This window comes from Clarias gariepinus, chromosome 6, assembly GCF_024256425.1.
Source record: "Clarias gariepinus isolate MV-2021 ecotype Netherlands chromosome 6, CGAR_prim_01v2, whole genome shotgun sequence".
In the NCBI taxonomy this organism is placed as follows: Eukaryota; Metazoa; Chordata; class Actinopteri; order Siluriformes; family Clariidae; genus Clarias; species Clarias gariepinus.
In genome coordinates, this window is record NC_071105.1 from 15,185,215 (window position 1) to 15,197,830 (window position 12,616).

The window sequence follows — 12,616 nt, forward strand, 5'->3', positions numbered from 1 at the left end:
AGAGCTCCCAAAAACTTTTATCCCGTGCGCAGTGTGTAACTCCATGGAGAGGCGGGGCTACTAGGATGGGAATGGGATTCAGGGGCGGGGCTTGTTGCTATTAGAGACTCGCGACGAACCGTTTCCTTTTAAACGACTCTTTGAAAAGAAAAGAAAAAAAAGCTCCACGACCAAAAATGTGCCCTTTTTTTTATATTGTTGTTATTGTTATTGCAGTCTTTTATATGCTTCCTTTGTTCATACAAGTATGTGTAATTTTTTTTTTAAAGATAATAGCACAAAACCTAAGCGTTAACTTCTCATTACACTATATAATGTTATATAATGATGATTAAAATGCAGATTATTATTATATTATTATTATTATTATTATTATTATTATTATTATTATTATTAATCAAGCTAATTAATATGATCTTATTTCTCTTGCTTTTCACGAGTATTTGTTCAAATGAATCGACTCATGAAAGCAAAATGACTCCTCAAACTCAATCACGCGTTTGGGGGCGGGGCCTGTTAGGAAGGCGCGTGCAAGCTCACACCATTTCTCTGCAGTTGAGCGTTGAGAGATCAGCAGGAGGCTGGTGTAGAAAATGCGTCGCTCTTTGTAAGCACATGTATACAGCTGTGGCCATGTTTTTCAGAATAACACAAAATATTAATTTTCACAAAGTCTGCGGGATGCTTTAGTATCTTTTAAATCTTTTTGTCAGATGTTACTATGGTGTACTGAAATATTTACAAGCATTTTATAAGTTTCAAAGGCTTTTATTGCCTTTAATATTGCTATTATGCAGTGTTGACTTTTTTTTTTTTCAAGTCAACCTCTGGGCCATACTCTGATTGGTGGAAGCCCTTTCTTGCATAAATTCTTCCAAGAATAAATTCTTGGAGTTTGTCAGAATTTGCCTGAATGTAACTGTACAGAAATGGCCTTCAATTAGACTTGCATATATGAAGTAATGCAATTTGCTATGACTAGCTTTTATTCACTTTTAGCCACATTTGATTATTCTTTTAAATGTATGCTCCATATACAGTAGCATTGTATCCAAGAGAACCACAAACATATACGGCCCTCCGTAATTGTTGGCACTTTAGATAGAATTTTTTTTCCAAAAAAAAAATAATAATAATATATATTTGTGATGATGCTGAAGTTTGATTTAATGTAATGAAAAATAATCAATGTGAAATTTCCACAACAAATTATCTGCTTGTTACTATTATTATTTCATGATGTACATGCTATAGACAATGGAGACACTTGTTAAAGAATCTTGTGGAGACACTTGTTGAAGAATCTTGGTTTACTCATCCATGCAGAACAAATTATTTGTATTCTTTGGTTTGTGGTTTGTGCATGTGGATGTGTTCTTCAGTTTAGACCAGGGTTTCAGTAAGGTTCAGAAAACTGAGATGAATGAGATGACTGAAATGAAAAATTGTTTAACATTGTGTTGTTTAAAAGGTTCTGTGTCGCCTTGTTGTATCTATATAGTATCTCTAGTACTTATTTAAAGTTCTCATCTCATCTCATTTAAAGTTCTGTCTATAAAATATGGACAAGCTTAAACCACTTGGCAGAGACAAGCATTTTTTGGCTTAAAAATACCATCCTTATCAGAACAAATTATCCTGGAGAAGAAATCTTTTACCACCTGCCAAAATATTGCCAAAAAACAGACAAAGTGTTTCAAGGGTTTTTGTAAGTCAGGCGGGATTTTTTTTACCAAACATACTGATCGTGTGCTTGACTACAAAATTTGACTTTGGTCTTGTCTGATTGTGTCACATAATGCCATTTTTACATTAAGGTATTTGGCAGATCCCCTTATCCAGAGCGACTTAAATTTTTATCTCATTATACATCTGAGGGTTAAGGGCCTTGCTCAAGGGCCCAACAGGGACATCTTGGTAGTTGTGGGATTTAAACCTGAGACCTTCTGAACTGTAGTTCAATGCCTTAACCACTGAGCTACCCCTGGTCCTTTTTTAGTTTTACTACCAAGTGATGTGTTACTGTATGTTCAGGCACTGATTTGTGATATTCTATCTGGATCGGATTTTAGAATACATCCAAGCAGCTTGTTGTTATAAAGGTGTCAATTAATGGTTGTGTCCTAAAATTTAAGGATTCTATTAAAATGTAAAATTCATATTTAGTAAAACCTTGGATTGCGAGTAACTTGGTCTGCAAGGGTTAAAAAACTGTAATGCATTTTTACTTGTTCGCATGTACTTTGTCTGCCGTGTAAAAATATATATTGCCTTTTATGCAACCTCAAAAAAGCAGACTCTAAATTAAAAATAAAACAACAGACAGCTTGAGGACTGAGAGTAAATAAAAAAAAGACATAGCTGTATCAAAATTTATAGTTTATTTTCATTTATTTTAACTGTTCGTGAATTATTTAAATAATTTTTACACATTATTAAGAGAAATACTATTATTGTAATAATTATTATTGTGATAACCAAGTTTAAATTTTAAAACAAAAATAAATATTTTCTTCTCTTATTTAAGAGGAAATTTGAATTATGCTTGTGCTTGTATTGTTTTTTTTTCTGTAGGAACGTTTGTAATGTTTATTTTTATAAAGAATGTCACAAAATTTTTTGTTAAAATTTACCTTGTGAAAAGGTTCACAAAGCCAGGTTTGGGGTCATGGGCTCACCAATCTTTTTTTTTTCATCATTTTTAGCTTCCAAGTAAGGTGCAATCTAGCATATCATGTCACAATGTACATCATATAAACAATACCAGTGGAGACACTTATACAAGAATCTTGGTTCAGTTGTCCATACAGAATAAACAAATTATTTGTATTCTTTGGTTTGTGGTTTGTTCATGTGAATGCGTATTTAAGTTTATACCACGAATATTGGGTGTAATGTTTAAATTTCTGCAATAATTTTTACACCTTTTTATAAAGAAGATTGAACAATTATTTTAATCAATAATGTTTGAGGGCACTGTATCTATGTTACCAGGGTCGTAGGCTTACCGATCATATTTTTTTCCATCAAAACACACTTACAGCCTTCTAAGTAATATGCAGTTTATTAAATCTAAAATTTATTATGTTTACAGTTTATTTATTTTTTTGGGCACGATCACTCACACATTGTTTATACCACTTTATCCTATATAGAGGATCGCTGAGGGCCTGGAGCCTATTCTAGGGGTATCAATCCATCTCAGAGCTCAAACGTAAACACATACTACAGGCAATATGGAACTGCCAATATAGTCTAATCTGCATGTCTTTGGAAGGAAACTGGTGTACCCGAAACAAACCCACCAAGCACAGGGAGAACATGCAAACTCCATGCAGGAATCAAACCCAGACCGTGGAGCGCTAACCACTAAGCCAGCATGCCGCCGGGGGAGTGGACATTTTCTGGACAAGGCTCTATGTAAAGCTCTACTACATAGGGTTTCACCTAAAGAAAAAAGGTCAAAAAGACCCTTTTAGGGAACCAAAACTGGTATGCATTTACAAACCATTAAGAAACCCTTTTTTATTATTATTAATTTATATTTGTTGGTTAATGTAAACATCATGAACTCATATTTCTTATTGGATAAATATCAAAATTGTTACATTAGAAGACCCAGGTTTGATTCCCAGCCAGAGCCCTAACCCCCCAGCTACTGCAGTGCCGGTCCCAAGCCCGGATAAAATGGGAGGGTTGTGTCAGCAAATGCATCCGGTGTTAAACCTGTGCCAAGTTGTTGTGCGGACTGGATATTCCGCAGTGGTGACCCCTTGCCAGGAGCAGCTTAAAGACCAATATCAAAATTGTTACATTAGTGGTGAAATTGTGTAAATCAACAACTTTCAGTCTTTTTTTATCTTAGATATTGTGTTAAACTCTCTTGATGGAAAAGGACAGATTTTATCATTAACAGATCTTACAAAGTATGTTGTGATAACAATGTCACTCTGCGGTCATTGCCATCTGATTTGCTTCAAGGCCTGCTGACGGTATAATGTGCGACCTTGCCTGGCGACTATCAGCAAAGGCATTTGAATCCAACAGGATCAAACATAATGCAGGGTACGCCAAGGCCATCTTCTCTAAAGGGATAGATTATCAGTCATGGTCGAAATAACAGCTTAGAATCTTTCATCCTTTCCATCTCCGTTCAGCCTAATATGGAAAATCTGACTCCTAAAAAAGGTAGAAAGAGATTTATGATGGAAAATATGTCATATTAGCATCGAAAACAACATAAGCCTTGCATAATTGAGCGTTTTGTTTACGCAAGTGCGTTGACAATAAATTTCCTCTAGCAACTAGTCCGCCAGCGAAAGACATTTTTGTTCCGCTCAGTAATACAATATCTCTAGGTTGTTAAAGTGTGAGTGTTGTTGCTGGTTATATTTGTTTATGTGATTTGTTTGGAGTGTATTTTCTTCATGATGCTCCTGCCTCCTTTTCTGCCACATCTTTCATGTAATCTGACTGAAATGTTCTGCTCTGCTTTGCTCCTGGGGAAAAGGAAATGCACTTCGGCTGCTTACAGAGTAAATGTCAAGGCCGTGATTTGCCACTAATGAGGTGGCATGCCAGAAGACTTTGTATTGGAGCTACATGCCGTGTTTGTGAAAAAAAAAAGGGGGGGGACCCTGATATGCTGCTGTTTGAATGTCGATGAGAACACATTCAAAGAGCTGCTATCAGCTTCCACTTCCTCATACATATGTATTCCTCAGCACCATGTCCCGGTTCATCACCTGCCAGTGGAAGAGTTTGTGAAAACTACACACAAGACAAGATGCAATGAAGCCCTGAACATGAAACATCTGCTTTTACTTTATGATCTTCTCTGTGTATCAATCTTATTTATGATCATCTTTTCAAAACCTTCTCTTTTTTTCTTAATCTCGAACAAATAAATTGAATTTGCTAACATCACAGTTCTATCCGTTATAAGATTTAGACATTTATTCACTTTATCTACGTGAGACGGGATTAGGAGTGTGAGTCCAAGTCCAAAACCTAAGCCTGAAGGTAATCAAGAGTGTTAGCTGTTCGAGTAAATAGAGTGCATTTATGGAGAATGAGAGCCTGCAGGCCTGCTGGAGGGTGGAAACACAAACTGAGAGCTGAACTGTACGCAGTGAAGGATGTGGTGAAGCCATTGCAGGTAAGAGCAGTTCCTCCCACACCGACCACATCCATATTACAAAAGCACTACACTCGGGTACCTCACGCTAAATACAAATATAAAAGGAGGTATTAAACCTCTTAGACTTCTTAAACTTCTTATCGTTTTATTACAAACCCATCTCAATGGTAACACCTTGGTTTACAGAACACAATCAATTCCAAGATTATTAAACAAACAAACTAATTAATTAATTCATAAACTAAAGCATTTACCATGTTGGTTTCTCTTGATTTGAGTCTTGCCCATCAACAGCCACACAATTTTTCTAATCAACTATATGGCATGTGCTTCCCTCTTGTGGTTAATAGGGTAAATTCACATAACCTGTACACACTCATCATCTATACCGCTTAATTCTGTATTCAGGGGGACCTATAGCCTATCCCAGAAGACTTAAGCCATTAGGTGGGGTACACACATTCACTACGGGCAATTTGGGAATGCCATAAGCCTAATTCGCATGCCTTTGGATGGTACCCGAAGGAAACCCACCAAGCACGGGGAGAACATGCAAACTTCATGCACAAAGAGGCGGGAATCGAACCTGGCCAGGAAGTGCTAACCACTAAACCCCTGTACACATTGCCATATAATCAAATAATTACATTATGTGCTAAATTGACTGCTGAATATCCATACCTTCTAGCCCTACTGCGCTTTAATGTATGCATTATTAAATGATATTATAGATTAGGCGATTTAATGTACTTCATTCTGGTTAGCTTCTGGGAATCATAAAATAAACCACATTATTCTTGCTTACTCATTCTCTCCACTGCTTTTCCTGTACAGCAGTGGTTACCTTAGAGCCCTCCTGCTTACATCCAAGAAAAGCCCAGCCCATACACACACAAAAAAAGAATAAACTGATCTTTTTATATGGTTCTCTTTGCAGAATTTTAATTATACCAAAAGTGTAATTGGTGCCTTTGAGGGGCACATAGACCCTGTGTGGATCTTCTGACCCCAGGTTGAAAACCCTGGCTGTACAAGGGCACAGAAGGCCTGGAGCCTATGCCAGGTGATAGGGGTGCCAATCCATCACAGGGCAAACACTCACTCACACACTACACCCAGAGGAAACCCACCAAGCATGGGTAGACCCAGAGCAGACCGGAGGTGGGAATCAAAGTCTCTCCCTGTTTTGCCTAAACCCCATTAATTAATAGACGTTTTTTTTTACCTTGGGACACAAAATCGCTGACATTTACTTTTTTATTTCTCCTCTTACCCATATTATGTTTCATAAACACAAGCAAAAAATCTTCCTATAATTTAGTCAATCAATATTGTTGAACTACATGGTAATCTGAAAATAAAATGGCAGGGATTTAAGTTAATTATAAATACAATCCACTTTTTTCTTGATAAATTTGCCTGAAAACATTCAATTAAATTAGGTTTAAGAGTAGATACAAAAAACATTTGTTACAATAATCACATAAGGGGAGTAAGGGGGCCAACTTTATACATATAAATTATGCCAAAGTATTCCTTTAAAATTGGAATAAGGATTTATTCAATTATCTTTAATAAACTTAGTTAGATATGTAACTTTGGTTCTGTGAAAACCAGCAGCAAGGAAAGTGGCCATATAACATACTGTAGTTTATATACAGAGCATAAAGTATTCACAGCTCTTTTACTTATTCCACATTTTATGTTACAGCCCTATTACAAAATGGATCATATTCATTATTTTCCTCAAAATTCTACAAACAAAATCCCATAATGATAACATGCAAGAAATTTGTTTGAAATCTTTGTAAATTGATTTATATTTTTAATAAAATTTATTAAACATTTAAAAAATTACATGTACAGTACAAAAGTATTCACAGCCTTTGCCATGACACACAAAATTGAGCTCAGGTGCATCCTGTTTCCACTAAGATGTTTTTATAACTTCACATAAGTCCGGCTGTGGTAAATTCAGTTAATTGAACGTGATTTCAAACGACATACACATGTCTATATAAGGTCCCACATTAAACAGTGCATGTCAGAGCACAAATCAAGCCACGAAGTCCAAGGAGTTGTCTGCAGACCCCCGAGAAGGGTTGTATCGTGTAACAGATCCAATAAACGGTACAGAAAATTTCTGCAGCATTAAAGACCCTGATGAGTACAGTGGCCTCCATCATCCATAAATGGAAGAAGTTTTAAACCACCAGGACTCTGCCCGGCCAAAGTGAGCAACCGGGTAAGAAGGGCCTTAATCAGGGTGGTGATGGTTAGTTTGAAAGAGCTCCTGCACTTCTCTGTGGAGAGAAGAGAACCTTCCAGAAGAACAACCATATTTAAAAAGACATGAGGCTGTAATTGGTGCCAAAGGTGCTGCAACAAAAAAAATTGTTAGAGTCCTTCAAGTGTCATTGGCAACTCCAGGCAGACTGTCACAAGTCTTTTACTGAGGAGTGGCTTTCATTAGGCCACTCTACCATACAGGCCTGTTTGGTGGAGTGCTGCAGGGATGGTTGTTCTACTGGAAGGTTCTTCTCTCTCACATCATTTACGGATGATGGAGGTCACTGTACTCATCGGGGTCTTCAATGCGGCAGAATTTTTTCTGTGCCCTTCCCTAGAAGGTTGCTGGGTCACAGTTCTTAGCATGCTCTTCACTGTATTGGGCCAAACCTACAGGTAACCTTTTAGAGGATGTCCCACCTTTCAACCCATTTGGTCCTCTCTGAGACATGTTGTGCAAAGTAGAGAGCCCTGTCCAACTTTCCCTGGGGATTGATGTAGTGATGTAGTGTCTGATCATTACAACACCAGAATGTCATGGTGTCTTTGAAATAGGTAAAAGTATTTGAGAGCTAGTATACTTATGTTGGGGCTCCAAACAACTACTGTGCCTCTGTCGCACCCAGAGTTAGCATTAGAGTAAATCATTATCAATTCTGTTGATAAAGATTATATTTTCCTTTTTCGAGTTAGTCTTTTTCCACCAATTATGAAAAAATGGTATATACACAAAAATAGATGTGTAACTGAGGTATGTAGCACACCCTTACAGTAGCTTCTCTGGAAAAAAAATGTGCATGGGTAAAAGTATGTGACCTGTGTTTTGTAGTAGTCAGGTTCATAAAATGTTCACCCTGATTTTGGTAAACAGCACAAAGCTATTTCTTTATTACAAGTGCATGGGTAAGGAATAAGTGAAATCTCAAATACTAATATTTGTAGGAATTATTTGTGTAGTTAGTTGCATTGCAATAAATGCAAGTCATTTGCAGCAATACAGTATTTCACTATAAGATTATGAACCTAAAAAAATGAAGACAACCTTTGCCATTAACTAACTAAATTAAATTATACTAAGGTAAATAAGCAAACTTTAATATCTATAAAACTTATAGTATCACTGGACCACCACCCCATGATGCACCACGCCATTTTGCTATTACTGTGCATGCATGGTTACACCCGCGTTTTCTAGAATGTTGGCTGGGACAATGCACACACCTCATGAATGGCCTCCAAGAACCCCAGAACTCACTCCAAGCAATTTTTTCCTGTGGGGCTACGTAAAGGAGGAGGTGTACAGGACAAAGCTTTGCACACTGGAGGACTTGGAGGCACAGATTTAGGAGGTTCTCAGCAATCTCCAAATCTCTCTCGACTTTTCAAACGACTTCCTTCAGAAAACTGTATATTCCATCCCCTGCCGTTTCAGAAAACTGGTTAAAATAAAAGATTTGCTTTCATTTTTTAATGTAATAAAATAAAGTTGTATAAGAAAAATGGGCTTTTTTACCAATTTTTTATGCTTAAAAAAGTTTTTATTTTTTTATGTTAATTTTCACAGAGTCTGTTGCTGTACACAAAACAGGTGCATTACAAGAGTAAAACAGGTGTATACAGATTATACTGATTAGTTCTACCCTATCTCTCTGAGGAGTTGTGCTAATTAACTAAAAAACTAGTGGATGCCTATGTGACAATGGTATTCGCTTTTTTGAGCCATGGCCTTGAGTCATCTCCAGACCTAAACCCAATAAAAAACTGTTGGACAATAAGGTAAAAATGAAGCCTAAGATATACTATTTTAAAGCTGTTTATAGACATTTTTATTTCAGGATCTGTTTTGTCTTATTGGACAATGATTTTTTTCTTTTTAGAAATAAATACAAACAATAACCCGATTATCTACCAAAGGAACAAGCCTATTTCGCGTTTGAAATGATCATTGGAAACATAGGCTTGATAATCTTAGTTTTGGTTTGTTGTATCAAATAATAAAAATGCAACCTAAATTTGACTATATATTCAAGGTAATGCACTTGCATGCAAAGTGTGACAATGATTTCAGCTCAGCTGTGTCTGATGCTTGGTTGTCCACATACCTAGGAGGAGACTCTCCTCTAACTAAGCTCCAACTCAGTTTTGAAATCAAGTTTGGCAAGAACTTTTATGATTAGCATGTTGTTTACGCTGCAGACAGCATTGGGTCAGATTCATTTTTAAAGTTAGATTTAAATCTGCCATCCGGCTGCCAGTTGGGCATAAGCAATGCTGCACAATCAGCACAGTTTCTGTCCAAACCAGAGAATGTTTTCCAATGAGATTCAAGAGACAGTAGAGGTAAAGGCCTGTTGAGGTAGTGTCCGTTTGTGAAAAGAAATACAATCCTGTCTTTGGCAGGGAATACATGGCAAACTGTACAGTTTACTGGAGACCTTGTTCAGTCAACCATAAAGTGGTAACCAACCTGAAACACTATGTGACAGCTAATAACTATGTTTGCACAGCTAAAGAGCAGAAAACATCGCTCAATTCCTTTTACCACAGATTTCCCCTGAGGGATCTGTGGTATGTTCTCGCATGATAAAATACACAGTCGAGAGCCTACTATTCATCTCAAATAAAGAGTAGTGATACTGCCATTTTATTTATTCTTTTAATTAGTGTATGACAGAAATAATGATCTACACCTAAAACTATTCAAATATAGCCAAGCTTTATTTTATCTAATGTCAAATTCTATATGATTTATAATACTTTGTTCAATCTTTTTATTTGCATATTTGTGTGATAAATATGCAAATAAAAAAAGAAAAATAAATCAGTAGGGGCAAAAGTTTTTTACAGCACTGTATGTACATAAAAAAATCCAAGGCAATGTTATTTGTGCATTAATATACATCATGACATTATGAAAGGTAAAATACAGGTCCTTCTCAAAAAATTTGCATATTGTGATAAAGTTCATTATTTTCTGTAATGTACTGATAAACATTAGACTTTCATATATTTTAGATTCATTACACACAACTGAAGTAGTTTAAGCCTTTTAATTATTTTAATATTGAAGATTTTGGCATACACCTCATGAAAACCCAAAATTCCTATCTCAAAAAATTAGCATATCATGAAAAGGTTCTCTAAACGAGCTATTAACCTAATCATCTGAATCAACTAATTAACTCTAAACACCTACAAAAGATTCCTGAGGCTTTTAAAAACTCCCAGCCTGGTTCATTACTCAAAACCGCAATCATGGGTAAGACTGCCAACCTGACTGCTGTCCAGAAGGCCATCATTGACACCCTTAAGCAAGAGGGTAAGACACAGAAAGAAATTTCTGAACAAATAGGCTGTTCCCAGAGTGCTGTATCAAGGCACCTCAGTGGGAAGTCTGTGGGAAGGAAAAAGTGTGAAAACGCTGCACAACGAGAAGTGGTGAACGGACCCTGAGAAAGATTGTGGAGAAGGACCGATTCCAGACCTTGGGGGCCTGCGGAAGAAGTGGACTGGAGTAGAAACATCCACAGCCACCGTGTATAGGCGTGTGCAGGAAGTGGGCTACAGGTGCCGCATTCCTCAGATCAAGCCACTTTTGAACCAGTAACAGCGGCAGAAGCGCCTGACCTGGGCTACAGAGAAGCAGCACTGGACTGTTGCTTAGTGGTCCAAAGTACTTTTTTCGGATGAAAGCAAATTTTGCATGTCATTCGAAAATCAAGGTGCCAGAGTCTGGAGGAAGACTGGGGAGAGGGAAATGCCAAAATGCCTGAAGTCCAGTGTCAAGTCCCCACAGTCAGTGAAGGTCTGGGGTGCCATGTCAGCTGCTGGTGTTGGTCCACTGTGTTTTATCAAGGGCAGGGTCAACGCAGCTATCTATCAGGAGATTTTGGAGCACTTCATGCTTCCATCTGCTGAAAAGCTTTATGGAGATGAAGATTTCATTTTTCAGCACAACTGGCACCTGCTCACAGTGTCAAAACCACTAGTAAATTGTTTACTGACTTCAATTCAATTCAATTCAATTCATGATATATATGACATATTTTACTGACCATGGTATTACTGTGCTCAATTGGCCTGCCAACTCTCCTGACCTGAACCCCATAGAGAATCTGTGGGATATTGTGAAGAGAAAGTTGAGAGACGCAAGACCCAACATTTTGGATGAGCTTAAGGCCGCTATCGAAGCATCCTGGGCCTCCATAACACCTCAGTAGTGCCACAGGCTGATTGCCTCCATGCCACGCCGCATTGAAGCAGTCATTTCTGCAAAAGGATTCCCGACCAAATATTGAGTGCGTAACTGAACATAATTATTTAAAGGTTGACTTTTTTTGTATTAAAAACACCTTTCTTTTATTGGTTGGATGAAATATGCTAATTTTTTAAGATAGGACTTTTGGGTTTTCATGAGCTGTATGCCAAAATCATCAATATTAAAACAATTAAAAGGCTTGAACTACTTCAGTTGTGTGTAATGAATCTGAAATATATGAAAGTCTAATGTTTATCAGTACACTACAGAAAATAATGAACTTTATGACAATATGCTAATTTTTTGAGAAGGACCTGTATATATCTAGGGTAATCTTTCCAAGATTTCCAAATGAATCTCATAATCCTATTTTATTACAGCATATTGCTATATCATGTTATATTGCATTCTGTCACAGGCATGTCATAGGCATTTCTCTGCTTATGTAACAGTAGGCAGCGTCATCGTCAGCTTTTATGTGAGCGTGTCACAGACGTTCTTCACTGAATGTAACAGTAAGTAGAATTAAGGGCTAATTAAATATTGGAGCAGTTTGAGGAATGGCAGCAAGTTGACAGCACACTCTATTTGCAGGTAATGATAGCATGAAAGCTTCAGGATCTGCAACAAGTTTGTGAAAACAATACCACTTCTGCATTCTCATACATATTTCAAATATGAGCACATTCCAGGACTAGCTGAGGAGTTACTTGGGGAATGCCACTGCCAGTCATTATGTAATGAGAAGAACATTTACAATACTGTATTCATTTTTTTTTTTTTTTTAGGAAAAATGTGAATGAAAAAACACATTTTAACAATTTTTTTCATTTAAATAATGTATGGTATAATGTTATATATGTAAACCTAAAGCACATTTTAAATAGAGTATATCATGGCTAAATAGTGTACAGGGTCTTAGAAAGGTT